At 30.9% G+C, this 6,000-nt stretch overlaps 1 pseudogene; it reads left to right on the forward strand.

Moving 5' to 3' along the window:
* Nucleotides 1–2,468: 2,468 nt before the first annotated feature.
* Nucleotides 2,469–3,173, forward strand: LOC147935981 (uncharacterized; annotated as a pseudogene).
* Nucleotides 3,174–6,000: the final 2,827 nt, after the last annotated feature.

A 6,000-nucleotide genomic window follows, 5' to 3' on the forward strand; every position in this document is an offset into this window, starting at 1 on the left:
GTGAGATGTTGAAGAACAGATTGGAGATAGTAACATAATTGTAGTTTTCTTAAGAACAAAAAAGAAGGAGAAGATGAATGAGAAAAGAGAAAGAAAAAAAACACATAAGATGAAAGAGTTTTGTAGTTTATATTTCTCTTTCCTCTAACCATTTACAAAAGAAAAAGTGATATAATCTGTCCAAAAATAGTCAAGGAGCGTAAGATTCCAAAATCATGTGATCTTTGTTTCAAGGGTAGCTCAGTCATTTTGAATCCAATTAAAACAGTGTATGGCATTTTCAAAAAGAATAATTATTTGTGGCATTCTCGGGAAAAAAAATACTGTACATGACATTTTATTTAATTAACTCAATTTTATATTTAAAATTAACTAAAAGTTGTAAATTAGATTCACCATTCCAAAAATATGTTGTTAAATCAAGAATTGGAGAAATTTTTTACTTTTAAAAGAATAAGAGAATAACTTAGAAAGTTATAAAAACCGTTGAGATTAAAATTTTATATTATTTTGTATCTTGGCAAAAAAAATGAAACTAGTTCAAACAGACAAATATATATATATATATATATATATATTTCAAAAGATACGAATACTCGAATAATCACAACTCTACAATGAACAGCTACAACTTTTCGTGAAACATACAATTGAAATTTTCTACAAAGGTTTTTGGAAAATTATCCAAAATGTACGATTGAAAAACACACAACTTTTGGTGGAATTTATTCGGATTGCTATTATATATAGATTGTGGTGACAGTGTGATACTAAAATTAAATTTACCACTTTTTAATAGATATGAATAAATTTGAGATATCTCCATCCTTTCTTATGATTGAATGATTTGCTAGAAAAAAATTTCCGACATTCGAGTCACCTTATTTAATTTGTTTTATTTTGGGTCATGCTCTCTTTCATAGATATACTAGATTAGCTATCAATGTACATTGTCAAAAACATGTGTTCTTAGTTAACCTGCATGTGTTTGAGAACATTGTATTTTGTAATAGTCACATTATCAATCGTAAAAGATTATTTCAGATCAGAATTAGTTACCAAATGCGCATTTAGCAATGAATTATGAGAGGTTTGATATGTACACTTTTTAGTGGCAAATATTTTAACAATAGACAGAGTTACGAGAAAAAAGCCTTAAAAACTGTCATTTATTTTTTATTTGAACGTTTAATACCTTGTCTTATTTTATTGAAAAAAAAGTTTATTTAATTTTTTCATAAAAAATCTTGGTAGTTATATTGGAGAATTCATATCAACGAGTTAACAGCCGTCAACAGACGTTACAAAATTTCTGACGGAATTAAATTCTAACCTCCGTCGTTTTAACCTTTATATACCAACAGTTTTGAATAATTTTTAATATATGTTGTTGTGACATCGGGGCTGTTCGTTTGGTTACCGCACGTTCATGCGGCTGCGGTAGACGCAAGTATTGTTGTTCGTTATGTAGTCGCAAGTACCTGCGTCAAAACGCAGCGACAAACGCAGCGTCTTGCGACGAAAATATTTAGACGTTAGTTTAATTCAGCGTCTACGACTAAAATGCAGCGTTATATATGGTATATGACAAAAATAACCTTATTATTTTTGAGAAATCACAGATAAACCTAACCCTAAAGCTTCATCTTCTTCGCGACAAAGCTCTTTGTTCTTTCCAGTCTCTCTTCACGGCGAAGCTCCTTCTCTGTCTCTCTTCACGGCGAAGCTCAGCCAAGCTCGGCCTTAGCTTCTTCTTTTACGACAAAGCTCCGATCTGCTCTATCTCTCTCCAGTCTCCATATCTCTCTCCCAATCTGTGAGTTTCTTCGTCTCTCTCTAATTCCTTCTCCATCTCCATGTATATTGGTTTTTTGCTTCACTTAATTTGGGATTTGAATTGTTGGGTTAGCATGATAAGGGTTAAGATTCATTGGGTTAGCATGATTTAGTTCACTTTCACTAAAATTAATCGATACCCAGTAGGTTAAGATTCAATGGGTTAGCAATATAAGGGTTTCTTCTTTCTCTCTCTTTGACTTTACTTGGGTTAATGTTATTGGCAATGGCTGATGTGTGTGTATTGGTCTGATATGAATCCATTCCTTTGCTGCTACTACTCGTTTATTGCAATGGTAACTACGGTTCGTTTTTTTGTTTGTTGCTACTACTCGTTTTTTTGTTGCTACTATTCGTTTATTGCAATGGTAACTACGGTTCGTTTTTTTTGTTTTTGTTTATTGCTGATGTGTGTGTATTGGTCTGATATGAATCCATTCCTTTGCTGCTACTACTCGTTTTTTTGTTCGTTATTAGTTAGTCGAGACTCATCATCTCTGTTTATGTGTGTGATATGTATGTATGTGATATGTATGTATGTGATATGTATGTATGTGATATGTGTGTATGTGATATGTTTAGCACTTGTTTAACACTTGTTTGTTTGGCTTTTGATGATTTCTCAGGTTAAAACTCAAGTGTTTTGAGAAAGAAGATGTCTAAAGATGTAAGTGTTTTGGCTTTTGTCTTAGTGTTTGGTTTGGATCTTAGTGGTTGTGGTTTCATATTTTTTTATGCATTGTTTTAGAGTTGGACGGATGATGAAACTCGATTATTTTTTCAACTTTATGCGGATGAGAGAAAAAAAGGAAATAGAACAAGTGTAGGAATGAATCAAACTGGGAAAGATACCATCATGAAGAAGTTTGAAGAGAAATTTAAGAGGGGATTTAACAAATGGATCCCTCATTTTAAGAATAAGTATGATTCGTGTAAGAAAAAGTACGCCACCTTTAGAACGTTAACTCATAATAGGCCTGAGGCTCGGTATGATGATATGGGAAGGCTGGAGATGTCAGATGATTGGTGGAAGCAACGGATAGAGGTACTTGCTTGTGCTATATATGCTTGTTCTTTTGATCACAGTCTCTTCTTAATGTAGTTACTCTGCCTAAGTTTAGTAGTATATAACACTCCTTTGTTTATGCTTTATAGGAATGGCCTGCAGCAAGAAAATTTAGAAGCAAAATGATTGCTAATATGGATGTGTTTGAAGAAGAATTCCGTTTGGTAGTAGTTACTGGAGCTGAGGATGGAGCGCTCAAACTGGAGAAGCTAGTTTAAATTCTATAGTGGATGGAGATGATGAAGATGAAGTTGATTCTTTACCTTATTAGAAATTTTTACTTATATTTTTATGACTTCGGCTATTCTTTTTGTTTATGATTCAAATTTATAAAAATAAGATAAGAATTGAGTGTAAAATTGCCGCAGCGTCAGCAAAACGAACACAAAACCTGCGGTTGCGGTAGCGGCAACGACAACGTTAATAAAACGAACAGAATATGTGCGACAGCGGTAGCGTCAGCCGTAGAGATAGCAGCGACTAAACGAACAACAACATGCGGTAATGTTTGACGTTGTCGCTGCCGCTGCCGCCTGCGACGACGAAACGAACAGGACCATCTTCATGTAATCCGGGTTTGATGCCCACCATATGCCAATTTTCTAATACTTTTTATTTTTTAACTTTCCTTCCTTCTTCGCAGAAAATCCTAGCGTCGCCAGCCCTGACCACATCTTCTTCGACATTGGTTGAGAGTCCATCATGAGCCTCTTCACTCTTCTTCCTTCTTCACAAAATCCACTCTTTTAGGGTTTTCAATTTCTCTCTTCTCTTCTTTAGCCATGGATATGACTATTTGTGTTGCTAGAAGAACCCGTTCGAAAACTGATTCTTACTTGAATTCGATTATGCGTGATGCTTGTTCACCATCTCTCAGGAATAAGAAACGGCGGCGAAGAGGCTGTGGGACGGGAGATGCAAATGTCGACCAATGGCAGAGAAAATGTGGTCTGGTTTTAAAAAATAAGTGTTTCCTGGGATTTGAACATGAGTTTGAGGATTAATCAGAGTTCACCCATCACCAGCAGACCACGGTAATAAAATAATTTATTTCTAACCAAATGGTATATAAACTATAAAGCATGTGATGTTAAGATTTAACACCATTAAAATTTGGTAACGTCTGTTGATTGTTGTTAACTCAATGATACGAATTCACCAACCGTTATATAAACTAAAGTTTTTTATGACAAAATTAAATAAATCTAAATAAAAAATAAATGGCTGTTTTTAGGCTTTTTCCAAAGTTATATATATATATATGTATATATATCCTACCATAATAGTATAGGCACACATTCTAATGGAGTATTATAAAGATTTCAAGGCGATCGAATATCCCTCTTTGGTTTGCTAACTTTTCTTACCAATTAATCTTTGTTACATTGTTGTCTGTGTCAAATACTTTTCCTTCTTTCATTTTTAATTTGATGCTCCAAAGTGAGTGCGGATTTGGAAATTTTTGTACCGATCCATCACTCTTCATTTTGTATATATGTACTCCTATATATATTAATTGAATGACACCAATTTTGCTAGAAACTTATGCTTTCTAGAATTTTTGTTTATGAAAAAAAAGCTAGGGTTTCCTAGAACCTAAAACCCAAAGAAAACTAAAGAAAAAAAAAAACAATATTACTAAATGACTATAGATCTAAAACAAAATTAAGAGAGCATTTGTCAGATTTTTTTTCGGAAAATAACATTTTCAAAGACTAGAAAAATTAGAAAATGTCTTCAAACAAAAGACAAAAGATGCCAGGACGTATTATTATTTGTAAAAAGAACATGTCATATTAAAAGAAATGCATATCATTTGATGAAACAATGCGAATTTAACATTTAATGTTTGTAATATTAAATTCGCAATGTTTGTAACATTTACTGTTTTTAATGCATGTTTTTAAATGTTTGTAACATTCTAATTTTAACATGTAATCTAAATAAATAACATATAATATAAGAAAGCAACGTGTTAAAAAAAAAGATTTTTTGATATAAAATTAGCATGTTACAAACAAATAGCATGCATTAAAAAAACATGACGACAGAGATTCTAAGAGAGATTAAAATTGAAAAAATGAGAAAGAGAATAAGACAAAACCTTATAATGTTGTTACCCCTTAGAACAAAAATAGTGGAGACGAAAGTTAGTTTGTTAAATTCTTATTGAATCCATAGTCATTTGGTATATATACTAATCAATGAATTAAAGCCCAAACAAAGCTGTAACTATATACATGTGTAAATAATTAGCATGCAACATGGGCTGTTCAAACATAAAGCATATAACAAAGGTGTAATTATTTAAAATGATATAGTTAGAATTCATTGAATCAATCAAATATAGGTTCAATTTTTGCGAGTGCTTCTTCTTCCGCAGTACAAAAAAAAAAGGTGGTTTTACATCATTTATATTTTATATTTTGCATCACTTAAGTAAATGATTTACATTTTGTTGATGCAAATTATTTGCATCAACTGAAATAAATATTTGCTTCAGTTATTAAAATTGATGTTCATTTACATCACAGTCATCACTTCTAAAAAATATTGCAAGTCTTATATCATTTTTACTAAATTGATATAAAATATTTGCATCATTTATCAAAACTAATGTTAAATATTTATATCATTTCAGAAAACTAATGTTGAAATCAATATTATAATAAATTATATGAAAATAATTTTTCTTTAATATAATATTTAATTTTTTATATTTCAATCATATTTATTTATATATTTATTTCATAATTTACTTATATTATTTGCACTGTATTTATGATGGGACCCACACAAATAGTTGTTATCCCATTAAAGATGTACGACTAAGTGAGAGAATATATAGGAGCAATATTGAGAACTTTTTTTTGATACAGTCGATGTGGGATATAGGTTATTCTGCTTTTTTTTCTTTTCTTTTGTGTGTTGTCAATTTGAATTTTAGTTTTAGCCGATTAAAAAGAACATATTTTTCTTTTTTAAAATTTATTTTAGTTCAATTAATATATTAATTTGACATATAATTTTACTAGCATCATTTTAAAAATGATGTAAATTTTGGATCATTTTTCTAAGTGATGTTAATATAAATTAAT

This window comes from Camelina sativa, chromosome 10 (genome assembly GCF_030686135.1).
Source record: "Camelina sativa cultivar CO46 ecotype springtype chromosome 10, ASM3068613v1".
Lineage (NCBI taxonomy): Eukaryota > Viridiplantae > Streptophyta > Magnoliopsida > Brassicales > Brassicaceae > Camelina > Camelina sativa.